We start from the raw sequence: 17,558 nt of genomic DNA, 5'->3' as shown, positions 1-17,558 counted from the left end.
CCTGGTTTCCATTTACTTATATGTTTATGTTATACCCCACAGCATCTATTTAATAAAAAGTTTTATACATTTCAACTATGGCTTGTCTGGGTGTTTCTGTTACTTGGCAAATCTAAAGACTCCACATTCTCTGGTTTTCATTAAATCTGAGTTGTTGCCTGCATTATATGCTAACTTCTGTGGTCCTTCTATGTCTTATAGCATCTGTGATTGGTTAAAGTCAGACTGCACCCCCACCCTCTGTGCCGGCATTTGTGATTTTTTTGCCCTCACACTAACTGTCCGGGTCCCCAAAGTGGAGAGTATAAATTAATAAATAATTGAAAAAAACAACTGATGCAGGACATTGTGGCTCACCTGTCACTCCAGCTCTATTCCCCGCCCAGCACTCCCTCCCCCTGCTTCATTGACGGCTCCTTTGCCTGAAGTCACATTACATAGAGGTTGTCAGTCAAGCAGGAGGAGACTGTGTGGAGTGGTGAATAGAGCTAGAGTGACAGAGGCTTCAGATCTTCCATAGTCCTTCAGCCTCATTTGCATATCAATAATGTAAGAAATGGCTGGCCTTGTAAAGGTATTGCTGGACTTGTCTTTGAAATACCTACATGCATACGCATGAATAGTTTGGAGGGGAAATCTTGCTAACAGATTGTCTTTAAGCAGTGGTTTCCTCCTTGTCCTTTGCCCATAGAGCCTTGTTTTGATCCATGTTCAATATATGGTCCAGGTTCAAACCATCACCCCTGATCTTACCTACTCAGCCCCAAGGTTTTTGGATGTCTTTGACATATTTTCAACCAACTGTTTTAGGTTTCTTCCATTAATTTTTCTCTTTCCACCCCATCCAAGAAGGTTCTTAACTGTTTCTTGAGTATCATACATTTTTAAACTATTGAATCCGGGATGCTAAGGTTTTTTTAGATGGCTTTGTACCTTTTACACTGCTTGTGTTTGGTGATAATAGCATTTCTGGATTGTTCTTTTGTCTTTGCAATTATGAACAAAAAAATGGAAATAAAACTGTCCTTTAAGCATCAAAGCCACCATTCATGAGCCAATTATGTGATCACTGGCAAGGTGGGGTCAGGTGAGTCTAATTTCTACATAATTATAGGTTTTTCTTATTTGTCCTTTGTTTCAAGATGGGAAAGGGTGCCATTGTGTCCTGGCATTGTTTGCGGTTTTGCAATGCTTTTTATGCCAAGTTTTACTTTGTTATTTTTCTGCTTCTTTTAAAGTTTAATTAATATTCATGGGTGGCAACGATGTTAACTGTAACTATATATATATGTACTGTATGTGTGACACTCTTGGACTATCGTCGTCACAGGGTATTGTACAATCTGCCCTCCCGTGCAATATCCACCTCCGTCTTGGTTATGGGTCCCCAACTACGTGGTGTTGCCTATGCGGCTGAGGGATCCGGTCCGCCCCCGCTCCCAGCAAACACTCTGCCGCCACCAACCCCGTCCTCGGCGGACGCCGAGATGTCTGCTCCCACCATAGCAGCGGAACCTTCAGCCCCTGTTTGTAAAGATGCAGCTGAAGAACCCCCGGTTCTGTCACTCGACCAGGTCACGACAGCGGTCACCCCGACACCGGCTCGACCAGACCCGGCCGCATCACCGGGCCCGTCCTTAGAGGCGGAGCACCCGGACTCTGCAAACCCGGCTACGGAGCAGTTGATTCCTCTGTTCACAATGGCGGAGGTGGAGCCTGGAGAGCTGCCAGTTCCACCGCTGCGCGGCATCCCAACAGCTGTTGGGGCCACCAGAGTGCAACTAAAGCCAGTGCCAGCTAGGGAGCCAAGGCCGGACGCTGACACCCCCTACTGGGAATGACACCAACAAAAGCTGCATGGGTGCCACGTTTTGTAGGAAACGGCTGTCGGATGACTCTATCATCACAAGCACGTAATGTTGGAAGAAGAGTTTGTGCCGGCACCGGTGGTGCGTAGCCGCAAGGAAGCATGGCTACGGGACTCGGCCGTATAATGTTATTGCAGAAGTGTTAGGTATCTGTGCTTTCTTTTATTATTTTACTAAGTTTATTGATTTTCATATAGAGAAAATGTTAGAAGATAAGTGTTTTAATCAACAAGGTTTGAATGAATAGAGAAAAGTTACCTGATTAGCGAGAAGATTTTTATAGTGTGTACACCTGGTGCATGGACATCGTTACATTTATGCATCAATGTTAAAAATAAATATGGACCATGGTCATAGGACTGGTTGTGACCAACACAGACTTGTGTATTGTAAATAGTTGCACCTCCTGTGCCCACTAGAGTCGTCTTTTGCAACACCCGGGACCTGAACCTGGTCACGGACCCACAATAGGTATCTGGGACATTGGAACTGGACTGTCGTGGGAAGAGGCTGCAGCGGAGCAGGTTGAGCCTCCGCTACTAACCAAACTGGTAGCATTCCACCGTTGCTTTGATGAACTCATGTTATCGTAATGTTTAAGTACCCAGCCTCCCTAATGTGGGATGAATCTTGTTAATAAAAATGTTCTAATTTTCAACTTTTTGCAGTTTAAAAAAAAATAAATAAATAAACCTCTGATGTCCTGTAGCTCAAGGACGAGCTATGCTTAACCGAGGGGGAATGTGACGCCCCTGAACTATCAGGTCGTCACAGGGTATTGTACAATCTGCCCTCCCGTGCAATATCCACCTCCTTGGTTATGGGTCCCCAACTACATGGTGCTGCCTAGGTACACTCTGCACTACACCCACCAGACACACCAGTGGACAGCCTGAGTGGAATAGGGTCACCCACTTGGGGGGTTGGTTAGGGGAGGTCAGGAGTGTCAGTAGTAGGAAGTTGAGTGTTGGAGGTGGAGAGAGGAAGTCAGGAGCCGGGCTCCTAGGAAGCTATCTAGGTGGCAGACGGTGGTCTGGGCCTAGAGGAGCTGGACCCCTGGTCACAGGGGATCATGGCAAGGGGCACAGATCTGTCGAGGAGGACAGCCGGCGGCATTGCACCATCACCGGACTGGGACCAGGGCACGACTGGGTATGTGGACCCTAGGTAAGGGAGTAGCTTCAGGTAACTTGACAATTTACCCGACGAGAACGGAGCCTTCAAGATCCGCTCTTCACCTGCTCCAAATCGGGGTACTAGCGCAACGAAGGGGATAGGACTTTCCACTCAAACGGTCCAGAAAATTCCAAGCGTGAACCCTGAGAGCAAGCTCCCACACTTAGCCATAGTGAGGAGCGGGACCCAGCAAGTTTCATACTACCGGGACCAACAGAGAAGTAAACTTAGTGCCAGGAGGCAGGTCACGGATCACCAGGCAGCACCATTGGGGACGGGACCCGAACGAGCTCCCCTCAGCGGCAGCGGTATCCAGAACTTTGGTTTATCCAGCTGTCGGTGTCAGCTTAATGGACAGAGCGAGTACGCAAGTGACCCCCTTCGCACCCAACAGCACTCCCCCCTCACCATCACCGAGTCCCGGTGCATCCCCCCTACCCGTGGAGGGTTCTAACACATGGCTGCCCCATTCCATCACCCCCGGGTACTCCCAACTGCAGCGGTGGTACTCCAAATTACCCCATACGACGGGTGGCGTCACGAACTCTAACACAATCCCCTGTAACTACCCCCTTCATTTGAGTGGCTGCACGACCGCGGGTCTGGAGACCCCTCGAGCCACCGCGGATCCGGATCCGAGCAGCTCGGCTGCTGGCACAGGGGCGGCACATATGTAATATATATACAGGGGCGGAATGTGGTCACAGGGATCGCAACTGCAACCGGGCATGGGGGTTCAGGAGACCTGCTGGCCCCAGCACCTTCTTCAGCTGCATGTGCGTCCGAGGCCGCACATCCAGCTGAAATACATTGTGGCGCAGAGACCCATCGGGTTCCTGCACTGCACTACATGCTGCCGGCCAAACAGTGGCTGACAGCTAACATCAGCATCCCTATAACTGAGGCAGTGTATGACAATAACGTCATGCGTTGCCATAGCACAGATGCTGATAAAAGCTGCCAGCCACTGCGGGTCGGTTATAGAGGAGGACGCCATGTGGCGTGGGAGCTGGGCAGGGTGAGTATAGTCTATACCAGGAGGGGGACAGTAAATACCAGGAGGGGCCCAGGAAAGAAATATATATGTCAGGAGAAGAACAGTATATACTAGGTGGGGCCCAATAGAGGAACATATATAACAGGACGAGGACAGTATATACCAGGAGGGGCCCAGGGGAGGAATATAGGAATATATATACCCCAGAGGGTTACAGTATATACCAGGAGGGGGACAGTATATACCAGAAGGGGGCCAGGAGAGAAACATATATACTAGAGGGGGAAGTATATACCAGGAAGGGGCCAGGAGAGGAACATATATACTAGAGGGGGACAGTATATACCAAGAAGGGGACAGTATATACCAAAAAGGGCCAGAAGAGGAACATATATACCAGGAGACGGACAGTATATACCAGGAGGGGCCCAAGAGGCGGACAGTATCTACCAGGAGGGGGACAGTAAATACCATGAGGGGCCCAGGAAACAAACATATATCTCAGGAGGAGGACTGTATATACCAGGAGGGGCCCAATAGAGGAACATATATAACAGGACGAGGACAGTATATACCAGGAGGGGCCCAGGATAGGAATATAGGAATATATATACCCCCGAGGGTTACAGTATATACCAGAAGGGGGACAGTATATACCAGGAGGGGGCCAGGAGAGGAACATATATACTAGAGGGGGAAGTATATACCAGGAGGGGGACAGTATATACCAAAAAGGGCCCAGGAGAGGAGCATATATACCAGGAGACAGACAGTATATACTAGGAGGGGCCCAAGAGGCAGACAGTATATACTAGGAGGGGGACAGTATATACTATGATGGGGGACATATATACCAGGGTGGAGGACATATTTACTAGAATGGGGGACATACCAGGATGGGGGACATATTTACCAGGAAAGAGCACAGGATGGGGTACATTAGAACAGGATGGGGGACATTACTACATAATGAGGGAAGGACAACTCATATGTCTTTATAGGATTTAGAAAGCTAAATGTATAACTACATCTAAACAACATAAAGGGGAGGTCCAGGTACAAATTTTGCACGGGTGCCCATTGACCTCTAGTCACGCCACTATATACGGGGTGTATATATATATATATATATATATATATATATATATATATATAATTGCCTTATTCTGTCTGTCTGTCTGTCTGTCTGTCTATCTGTCTGTCTGTCTGTCTTGCTCCAAAATTGTGTCCTTACGGTGACACAAAGCGGATTGGCCGCTGGCCTCGCCATGGCCCCGCCCCCCCCGCACGGATTGGTCGCTCGCCCTGGCTCCCCCCCACACGGATTGGCCGGCCGCTCGCACAGGCTCCGCCCCCCACACGGATTGGCCTCTTGCCCCGGCACCCTGCACGTATTGGCAACTCGGCCACGCCCCGCCCCCCTCACGCAATGCACGCTCGCTCTGGCCCCGCCCCCCGCATGCATCCCCCCAACTGACACGGAGACACGACTCCCAGGTGAGTACTGTACCCCCGGGAGCCCACACCAGCGTACACCGCCAACCCAGCCGACACAAACCCTCGCATTGCTGGGGTTTGCCGCCGTATGCTGGTGTGGGCTCCCGTGCGAGTGGGGGACGGGATGCGCTGGTAGCCATGGTAGCATAGTTACCAGCGCATCAAGGTCCTGCAGCGGCGGAACATCCACACGCACACACATAGCAACAGACACACACACACACATCAGATCACACTCACTCTCACACACACCTCACACACACATCAGATCGCATCCACACACTCATAGCATCCGGAGATATCGCTTGCTTTTCAGCGCCAATACTGTGCTGTGAGCTTCCAGGACCTGCCGGAGGATCACATGGCCAGAAGCATGTGGTATCTCCGGACGTTGTGAGTGAGCGCGTATGTGCAATATCGTCAATGTGTGTGTGTGTGAGTGTATGCGATCGGGTGTGTGTGAGTGTATGCGATCGGGTGTGTGTGAGTGTATGCGATCGGGTGTGTGTGAGTGTATGCGATCGGGTGTGTGTGAGTGTATGCGATCGGGTGGGTGTGAGTGTATGCGATCGGGTGTGTGTGTGTGTGTGTGTGTATGCGATCAGATCTGTGAGTGTCGGCAGAGGAGCACGGCGTGCTGGAGGAGGCTGGGAGGAGAGAGCCTGATCCTGGGGAAGGCTGGGAGGGGGAGGCTGATGTTGGGGGAGGCTGGGAGGGTGTAGGCTGATGCTGGGGGAGGCTGATGCTGGGGGAGGCTGGGAGGAGAGAGGCTGATGCTGGGGGAGGCTGATGCTGGGGGTGGCTGGGATGAGAGAGGCTGATGCTGAGGGAGGCTGATGCTGGGAGAGGCTGGAAGGAGAGAGGCTGATGCTGGGGGAGGCTGATGTTGGGGGAGGCTGATGCTGGGGGAGGCTGGGAGGAGAGAGGCTGATGCTGGGGGAGGCTGATGCTGGGGGTGGCTGGGATGAGAGAGGCTGATGCTGGGGGAGGCTGATGCTGGGGGAGGCTGGAAGGAAAGAGGCTGATGCTGGGGGAGGCTGATGCTGGGGGAGGCTGGGAGGGGGAGGCTGATGCTGGGGGAGGCTGGGAGGGGGAGGCTGATGCTAGGGGAGGCTGGGAGGAGAGAGGCTGATGTTGGAGGAGGCTGGGAGGAGAGAGGCTGATGCTGGGGGAGGCTGGGAGGAGAGAGGCTGATGCTGGGGGAGGCTGGGAGGCGGAGGCTGATGCTGGGGGAGGCTGGGAGGCGGAGGCTGATGCTGGGGGAGGCTGATGCTGGGGGAGGCTGGAAGGAGAGAGGCTGATGCTGGGGGAGGCTGATGCTGGGAGGGCTGGGAGGGGGAGGCTGATGCTGGGGGAGGCTGGGAGGAGAGAGGCTGATGCTGGGGGAGGCTGATGCTGGGGGAGGCTGGAAGGAGAGAGGCTGATGCTGGGGGAGGCTGATGCTGGGGGAGGCTGGAAGGAGAGAGGCTGATGCTGGGGGAGGCTGATGCTGAGGGAGGCTGGGAGGTGGAGGCTGATGCTGGGGAAGGCTGGGAAGAGGGAGGCTGGGAGGAGAGAGGCTAATGCTGGGGGAGGCTGGAAGGAGAGAGGCTGATGCTGGGGGAGGCTGATTCTGGGGGAGGCTGGGAGGGGGAGGCTGGGAGGAGAGAGGCTGATGCTGGGGGAGGCTGGGAGGAGGGAGGCTGGGAGGGGGAGGCTGAGAGAAGAGAGGCTGATGCTGGGGGAGGCTGAGGCTGGGAGGAGAGAGGCTGATGCTGGGGACAGAGAGGCTGATGCTGGGAGGAGAGAGGCTGATGCTGGGAGGAGAGAGGCTGATGCTGGGAGGAGAGAGGCTGATGCTGGGGGCAGAGAGGCTGATGCTGGTGCAGCATGGGGGATGGAGCACGATGGGGAGTGCGCAGCATGGGGGATGGAGCACGTTTGGGAGTGCGCAGCATGGCGGATGGAGCACGTTTGGGAGTGCGCAGCATGGCGGATGGAGCACGTTTGGGAGTGCGCAGCATGGCGGATGGACCACGTTTGGGAGTGCGCAGCATGGCGGATGGAGCACGTTTGGGAGTGCGCAGCATGGCGGATGGAGCACGTTTGGGAGTGAGCAGCATGGCGGATGGAGCATGATGGGGGGTGCGCAGCATGGCGGATGGAGCACGATGGGGGGTGCGCAGCATGGGGGATGGAGTACGATGGGAGGTGCACACCTCCCCCCAACACACACACAACACACCACACACACACTGGGAACCACAAACACCACCCTACACAGACACCCACACACACAGACAACGCTGCACACACACAACACCCAACACACAAACACCGCGGCATACATAAATATACGCACATACTGCACAACACACACATTGCACAAAACATACCTCCCCCACAAACACACCACACCCACACAAACCGCGCAACACACACACACAACGCTACAGACACACAGCGCTCCACAAACAACGCAACACACGCAACACACATACAACACCGCTCTCATCCCCCGCCACACCCAGACAACACCCAGAACATGTACAGCGCCCTACACAAACACTTGGTAACTACACACTATATATATATATATAATATATAGTGATGCCCCTGCGGGAACCAGGTGTCACAAAAACAAAGTAACAATTAAAGTAACAGCTCGGGTCCCACATGACTGTGCCAGTCATTACACAAACACCAGCACACCAGGACATTTACACTTGCTGTACCCGGCTGGGAGCCTCACCTAGCCAGATGACAGGGCTGGGCACTGTAGATAAGAGGCAACCAACTGTGAGGAAGAGACCAAACCTGGAGGAGGAGAGAGTGACCTGGGAAGTGTTAGGCTATGTTCACATTTCTGGTTTTTTTGCATCAGTCACCTGCGTTGCTTGATGCTTGTGACTGATGCATTGTACAACAGGTGACAAGAAATGGGATTGATTGTCATGAGAAAGTGGATTCCGTTGGTGAAATGATTTCAGTATAAAAACGAGAGAGAGAGAAAGATCAGCTGATCGCTCTCAAAAGCCGGCGGCTGCCTATTTTGAACGATCAGCTGATCTCCCGGCGGCCGGCTTATGAGAGTGATCAGCTGATCGTTTACAATAGCTGGCCGCTGGGCGATCAGCTGATCGTTCACAGAAGCCGGCCACTGGGCGATCAGCTGATCGTTCGGCCGCCGAGAGAGAGAGACATTGGTTTGAATGATTAAGCGCATTGAAAACAAAAGGATTCCGCTCCTCAAAAAATGTTACATGCTGCGTTCCTGCCGCCCGATGGCCAGTCATTCCACGACTGATCAGTCGGGCGGAGGATGCAACGCAAGGGCATCAGTCCCAATCCTCCGCTCATACAAGTCTGTATGTTTATCAGAGCGGCGGATTGTGATTAATCCTAAACAACGGAAATGTGAACATAGCCTTAGTGGCAGTCAGTCTGCTGTAGACAGTGAAAGAGGAAGCGTGTCAAGATAGACCAGAGGCTCTTGAGACACAGAAAGGAAAGAGAGGAGTAAAAAAGTCAGCGGAGTGGTAGTAAAAGAGATTGCAAATACCTGAGTAGAAAGAACACCCACCCAGAGGAGGAAAGTAGCTGCAGCGCGAGAGAGAGCAAGCGAGAGAGAGCAAGGACACAGGGATCCTGTGGGGTGGACATCCAGGGCTCACAGTACTTTGCACGCACGGGTTGCAGATCCCAGAACAGACCAGGACTTCAAGCCATCTGTTAACTCTGCCAGGCAGGTGGGTTTCCAGGACTCATCTAACACCACTAACGTCCAAGGCATCAGCAGCAAAGAGGGACTGGGACATATTCCCTTAAATAGCCCAAGCTACCTGCTGCAGGACCCAGACACCAGGAGGACCTCCGAGTGCTCCACGCCAGGGAGGACCCACATACACCAGAGTGCACAGGTGGAGAGTGGCACCAGGTTGGCCGGCACAGCCATCAGGACTCGAGCGCACCTGGAATCCAGTAAGTCTCAGGGCATCAAACCAGTGAGTAAACACCATCAAACTGCACTCTCTGTCTGGACTGACTTATTGTCACGCGCCTATACGTTAACCCTTCACCTACGCCTGGAGAAAAGCCCTGCTCGCGGAGGGCTCTACCATCCACGCTGCCCCATCTATCATCCCCAGTGGAAACCTGCAGCGGCGGCCCTACCATCCCTGGCCGCAAACCGCGAGTGGCGTAGTCGGACTTTTTATTTTATTTTTATTTTTCATTTAAAACTGGTCGACGGTTCCCCTGGGTCCGAGACCCCTCGAGCCACGGACCGCCCGGATCCGAGCAGCCCGGCTGCCCCGGGGTGCCACAATATATTTGCCTCCTAACATAAGGAAGAAGGGGCCATCACAGTTATGTCCGGGGGATAGGATTCCTAGAACATGAATGAATTTGGCGTGCTACATTTCTGAGAACATCTCAAACATTCAATCTAATTTTCTGCTGTTTTGTATTCTTATACTGATATAGCACGTCAATTCTCTCCTGTTATGTAATGCTGCTTTTTATGTTTGCATTCCATTTTGCATAGATAACTCTTCTCATTTGCTGTTGTACTTTCATCCAATTCATAGTTTAAACTGGAAACTTCTAAACTAGTCCTTGCAGGTGTCATTTCAATAAAACAATGATCCTGGGGATTTATGGGATGCTGCACAGACACAAATCTGATAAGCTTAATTACTCTCAGAGAATTTGTGGGGTTTGTTACGTAGTTTTTATTCTACTCGTCACTTGTTGTGCTCCTGCTGTATTTGTATAGAGAGATGTACTGTATGTGATCGTTGTACTGTGTATATATGGAGTCTATTCCTTAGAAATGTTCTCGTAAATGGCAATTTAAGAAACAGGTGAATATTGGTGGTTTCTGTTAGTTGCAATGCAGAGTTGTTCGCAAGTTTGGAAACTATCCCTTATCCAAGGCATAGGGGATATGTTGCTAAACAATGGGCATCCAAATGCTGGAGCTCCCGCCAATCCCGAGAACCAGGACCCTGAAGAGTCTGAATAACACGGTGGTCTATTCTTAACGGGACCACTAGTAATACGCTTAGCTAGTGCTTTGTGGTTCCATTAAGAATGAATGAAAATGCGCAGGACTGACTACGGCTTCATTCACATCCCTGTACAGTGTATATATACACAGAATAATGCAGATACTGAGAATTACATACAGGATATAGGACAGAAGTGGTACTGTGCAATATATATATACAGAATAATACAGATACTGAGAATTACATACAGGATATAGGACAGAAGTGGTACTGTGCAATATATATATATACAGAATAATACAGATACTGAGAATTACATACAGGATATAGGACAGAAGTGGTACTGTGCAATATATATATACAGAAAAATACAGATACTGAGAATTACACCCAGTATACAGGACAGGAGAAGTGGTACTGTGCAGTGTATATACAGAATAATACAGGTACTGAGAATTACACCCAGTAAACAGGACAGTAGAAGTGGTACTGTGCAGTGTATATATACAGAATAATACAGGTACTGAGAATTACACCCAGTATACAGGACATGAGAAGTGGTACTGTGCAGTGTATATATACAGAATAATATAGATACTGAAGATTACACCCAGTATACAGGACAGAAGCAGTGGTACTGTGCAGTGTACAGATACAGAGTAATACAGATACTGAGGAAAAGTGTTACTGTGCAGTGCAGTGTATATATATACAGAATAATACAGATACTGAGAATTACACCCAGTAAACAGGACAGGAGAAGTGGTACTGTGCAGTGTGTATATATACAGAATAATACAGATACTGAGAATTACACCCAGTATACAGGACAGGAGAAGTGGTACTGTGCAGTGTATATATACAGAATAATACAGGTACTGAGAATTACATCCAGTATACAGGACAGGAGAAGTGGTACTGTGTAGTGTATATATAGAGATGAATACAGATATTGAGAATTACACCCAGTATACAGGACAGAGGAGGTGGTACTGTGCAGTGTATATATACAGAATAATACAGATATTGAGAATTACACCCAGTATACAGGACAGGAGAAGTGGTACTGTGCAGTGTATATATACAGAATAATACAGGTACTGAGAATTACATCCAGTATACAGGACAGGAGAAGTGGTACTGTGTAGTGTATATATAGAGATGAATACAGATATTGAGAATTACACCCAGTATACAGGACAGAGGAGGTGGTACTGTGCAGTGTATATATACAGAATAATACAGATATTGAGAATTACACCCAGTAAACAGGACAGGAGAAGTGGTACTGTGCAGTGTGTATATATACAGAATAATACAGATACTGAGAATTACACCCAGTAAACAGGACAGGAGAAGTGGTACTGTGCAGTGTGTATATATACACAGGATAATACAGATACTGAGAATTACACTCAGTATACAGGACAGGAGAAGTGGTACTGTGCAGTGTATATATAGAGATGAATACAGATACTGAGAATTACACCCAGTATACAGGACAGAGGAGGTGGTACTGTGCAGTGTATGTATACAGAATAATACAGGTACTGAGAATTACACCCAGTATACAGGACAGGAGAAGTGGTACTGTGCAGTGTATATATACAGAATAATACAGGTACTGAGAATTACACCCAGTATACAGGACAGGAGAAGTGGTACTGTGCAGTGTATATATAGAGATGAATACAGATACTGAGAATTACACCCAGTATACAGGACAGAGGAGGTGGTACTGTGCAGTGTATGTATACAGAATAATACAGATATTGAGAATTACACCCAGTATACAGGACAGAAGTGGTACTGTGCAGTGAATATAAAGTTGAAACCAGAGGTTTTCTTCCACTCTCTATAAAGACACATCTGCAGGTTTTTCTCTCTATCTGACCTAAAATCAGAATAAACCTTTCCCGTTTTAGGTGAATTAGGAATCAAAATTATTTAGATTTGCCGAATGCCAGAATAATAAGAGAGAATGTTTTAAGGCATTTTTATTACTTTCTGTAAAGTCAAATGTTTACATACATTTCATTACCATTAGCTACCATTTCCATTAAAGTGTATGACTTGGGTGAAATGTTTTGGATCTGCTTCCACAAGCTTCTCACAATAGTTGGTATGAATTTGGGCCCATTCCCCCTGACAGAACTAGATAACTGAGCCATGTTTGTAGGTTGTCTTGCTCACATCGGCCTTTTCAGCTTTGCCCATACATTTTTAAAGGGAACCTGTCACCACATTTGGTAACTATAAGCTGCGGCCATCACCACTGGGCTCTTATATACAGCATTCTAATATGCTGTATGTAAGAGCCCAGGCCGCTGTGTAGAACGTAAACATGACTATAATACTTACCTAAACGGTCGGTACAGTGCATACAGGTCAGATGGGTAGCTCCATTCTCCAGGTGCGGCGCCTCCTCTTTCGGCCATCCTTGTCCTCCTTCTTCTGAAGCCGGGGTGCATGATGAGTCCCACGTCATACACACAAGCCGACATTGAGGTCCTGGGCAAGCGCACTACAATACTTTGATCTGCCCTGTTCAGGGCAGATCAAAGTGCACCTGTGCAGAACCTCGAGACCTGAGACCTGAGAAATACCAACAGTAAAGATACCTCTTCCTTATCCGGGATGAGTACCGCACCTTAAGTGAGGTGCAGTGCCCTGTGGCGACTGAAGCCTCAGGGGTGCCACATTCCCCCACAGAAAATCGCAGCACTTCCGGGCTGCAATAAAATAATGGGATACCGCATTTTGTTATGCAGAAAAAAGAAACATATAACAATTTTCCCTTTATGGGAGGCAACGGTACTTCAAACGTCTCAAACATCAGAGTAATCAATTGCAACATATAACAACAATTCTTGTCATAAAGGAACATTTACTTTTTCTTGGCTGCTGGTTGTACCAGAGAAACAACCTCTACTCAAAATAATATGTATTGCAAAGTGTGCCCAGTACCAACATTCCAAGCTGTACTATTGAAAAATGAGATTTTTGGCAAAAAATTGCAATTTTTCGAGCTACCCCGCCACGTCACGGCAAATCTCTTTGGGGCAGTCCTACACTAAAATATTTTTATTTAAAGTGTGCCATTAGTGTGACATTTAGTCCAAATGTCCTTTGCCACTGTTTTATCGGTCTCCAGCCAGGACTTGACTTCTCGCTGAGCTGCCCCGGTTAATTGGTCAATAAGGACGCTGTCTTTTTGGTCCTCCGTCATAGTGTACACCCGGAATAAACTGTACAGTCTCTCCTTAAAGTCAGCCGGGGTATATGCCTCCCCGGAATACTGGGGTAGCCATGTTGAGGTACGGCATGGTAAACGGTAGCACTGGAGCTGGGGTTAATGCAGCAGCTCCGGCAACAGGAACGGTTTGGTCTCTTTCCTCACTGGACATGTCACGACCAGTGGTTTCCTGCTCTGGCTTAAAGCCACAGGGTCTTCTACTCGTTTCCAGCAGTGGGGCTCTCCTTTGCGCTCTTTCTGGGCTCCATCCACGTTTTTGGGCTCTTTTTTGGTCCCGCCCACTGTAGCAGGCCCCTTCTTTTCCCACGCGGAATGATTAATGGCAACTGTCTTTTTCAAGAAATATGTTTTAGCACAGTTCTGTAAGGAGCACAGGACTTGTTAGCATGGGCATGGAATCCTGTTCGTGACGCCAAAATGGAGTACCCCACGGGGTCTTGGAGTTACTCGTCACCGGGCCGATGAGGTTCAGGGGGTTGTCACGGGTGGCCCTGCCCGATTTCGTGACCCCGAGGTATTCACGAAGGTATGGTGGATAAGGATGGTGATGATGAGGATGTTGGGAGTTGTCTCGTGACGCCACCTACGGTATGCGGCCAGCCATTAGCCACCGCTGTGGTCGCTGTCCTCTGGGGCAGTTGGTGTCGCAGCTAGGATAGATCAGCTTCCCGTAGGTGAAGCTAGGCCCCAGGGAGGATGATGGAGGTAGTAGTGGCCATTGGCGCCGAAGCGTGGGGCGCCAGCAATCAAGGACAGACACCGTAGTTGTGGTTCCAGGTCTTTACTCACTGTCCTTTGGTTGCCCGGAGGTACCGGACTCTGCCGAGATGGATTCCAGCTGATCCCGGATAATTCTGAGGTCACTGCCGGTGTTCCCACTGAGTGTCCTTTCTGGTCGGGGTCCCTCCAGTCCCTAGGATGGAATGTGGAACGGGCTGTGGGTGTTTCCTGCACTCTCTGCAGACCCTTGAATCCTCGGTAGCTGTAGAGAGCCTGGGCTGAGCTGCCTGCTCCAAGCCACGGGTCTTGCAGTGCTCCCAGAAGTGTAAAAGGTGATGCCTGGACCGAAGTCCCGACTGTCCTCCTCAGCCCAAGCTGTGCCCGGTGTAAACTGACCAAAGTGTGAAGATGCTCCTTCCTTTTCCCCAAGTGGTGCCCACACCCCAGGTGGTTGTCCTAGTGACCGGGAAAGTCCCATGCCTCGTGATGGCCACCCCCCCTATCTACCCTAGGCCAACCCCGGTGGGAAAGCACCTGTGTGTGGTTTGTGGATGTGAGAAACACCAGCAGTTAACCTCTTCCTTACCCGAGATGAGTACCGCACCTTAAGTGAGGTGCAGTACCCTGCGGCGACTGAAGCCTCAGGGGCGCCACATATGTAAATGAGTTTTAAATATTTATGGGCCGAACTCAGATCTCCCTGGAAATCTGCCTCTAGAGCTTATAGTAAATGAAAGGGCATGTTACCCGTGTGATACGTAGATCAAAAAAGCAGACTTTGAGTCATTACATGTCTCACACTGGAAACACCCCCTTTCATTTACACTAAGCTCTGGAGGCAAATTCTTAGGGAGATCTGTGTCTTGCCCAAAGCTCTTATCAGACCATTTACATTTTAAGAAAAAGGTGGATTTCTCTGGAATAAGATATCAGATCACAGATATAAGGGTGTCATTTTATTCACCTTTCTATTACCTACAGGCCTATATAGATGGCTTAGGAAGGTTGACCCTACTGACAGATTTCCTATGTACTTGTAGCACAGGTGTCCCTGCAGGGATGCTAACTTACTCACCACCCTGGCCGGGTCGCATCCTCCCCTGCACCGCCCATAGCTGTCTATGTGTGCTTTTGCCTCCTTCCCCTCCCAGGGCCTGTACATGCAGCCCAGGTTTCCCGGGAGTGTATTAGGGCATGCGTGTGCAGCGGCCCCCCTCTTAAAGGTCTGGCGTGCTATTTCCAGGAAGTGCCTCTCAACCTATGGCTAAGAGGCACTATATATTTAAAGCACCCTTCCATTAGGGGAGGGGTCTTCACAACGTTGTTAGTTTCGCCTTCAGTCTACTAGCTAGTTGTCTTGTCCCAAGCTCCTGTCTCATTATCCCTGTGTCCACCACCTGTACCAGCCGTGCCCACCATACCTGACTGTACCCGCCTGCTTGTTTGCCTCAGTTATCCCGCCTGTCCCTGCCTGCACCTGTGTCTATACTGAGTCCATCTCCTGTCCTGGGGTCAGCTGCCACAGTCCCGGTCATTGCCCTGGGAGTGGAACCTGCGTCCGCCTCGTGGTGGGTGCTTAGTTAAGCCCCTCCACTAAAGAGTAAAGGCCGCTTTACACGCTGCAATCTTGTTACCGATATCGCTAGTGTGCTTTCCCGCCCCCATTGGTTGTGGGACACGGGCAAATCGCTGCCCGTGGCGCACAACATCACTCGGACCCGTCACACGGACTTACCTTCCATGCGACGTCGCTGTGACTGATGAACCGCCTCCTTTCTAAGGGGGTGGTTCATTCGGCGTCACAGCAACGTCACTAAGCGGCCGCCCAATAGAAGCGGAGGGACGGAGATGAGCGGGACGTAACATCCCGCCCACCTCCTTCCTTCCTCATTGCCGGTGGCCGCAGGTAAGGTGAGGTTCCTTGTTCCTGCGGTGTCACACATAGCGATGTTTGCTGCCACAGGAATGACGAACAACATCGTACCTGCAGCAGCAACGATAATTGGGAATAGGGGTGCATGTCACCAATTGCGATTTTGAACGTTTTTGCTACGATTCAAAATCGCTCATAGGTGTCACACGCAACAACATCGCTAACGCGGCCGGATGTGTGTTACGAATTCCGTGACCCCAACAACATCGCTTTAGTGATATCGTAGCATGTAAAGCGGCCTTAAGCCCTGGTCTCCCCTGTGGTCCAGTGGGTTCACTAATCTCGCTCGCTGTCCTTACACTGGCCACCAGCATTACAGTAGTTTGTTTAGCAAAAAAGTTGTACATTTACAACTCAAATGTAGAAGAAAAGAAACATTTTAGGAAGTAATTGAAAGAAAATGCAAGGTTTGAATAAATTGAATATATGAATTAATAGAAGTAATCATACAATAAAGAGGTGAATAGGAGAAGGCAAGAAACAAGAGTGGACCCATGTTAAGGTGGAAGGCACATAGCCAAAACAAAAAAAATACTTGAAGAAAAGCAAAGGAGGAAGATTCTGAAGGTGTGAGGAGGGGAGACAAGGCAAGAAGAATAGAGAAAGTAGGAACCAAGAAAGAAAAGCAAGGTGTACCAGCAGTCCAGGACCACAGACAGAAAATGGTTAACCCGAACCGACTTGGACAATTGGATCCAAAGGTACCCTGAAACTCTTTAACCCCTATTCAGGGATCTGGATTTATTACAAGGTCCAGGAGATCGCTGCCTATGGAAAGACAGCAGTCCAGAGATGGGGTAGTCGCCAGGCAGGGTCAAAACCAGGATGTCCGCAAGGTACAAAAACAGAAGGCAAGAGGAATGTCAGGAAAACAGGCAGAGGTCAAAACCAGGATGTCTACAAGGTACAAAAGAGGAATATCCAGAAAACAGGCTGATATCAAAACCAAGATGTCAGGCAAGGTACAGAATCAGCAGGCAGGAGGAACAGAAGGAAAACAGGCCAATTTCAAAACCAAGATGTCAGACAAGGTACAGAACTGGCAGGCAACAGGAATGTCAGGAAACAGGCTGGGGTGAAAACAGAGATGTCAGGCAAGGTACAGAATCAGCAGGCAGGA

Source organism: Anomaloglossus baeobatrachus, chromosome 11, assembly GCF_048569485.1.
Source record: "Anomaloglossus baeobatrachus isolate aAnoBae1 chromosome 11, aAnoBae1.hap1, whole genome shotgun sequence".
NCBI classification, from domain to species: Eukaryota; Metazoa; Chordata; class Amphibia; order Anura; family Aromobatidae; genus Anomaloglossus; species Anomaloglossus baeobatrachus.
The sequence above is the reverse complement of the archived record's forward strand: the minus strand, read 5'-3'. Positions refer to the sequence as shown.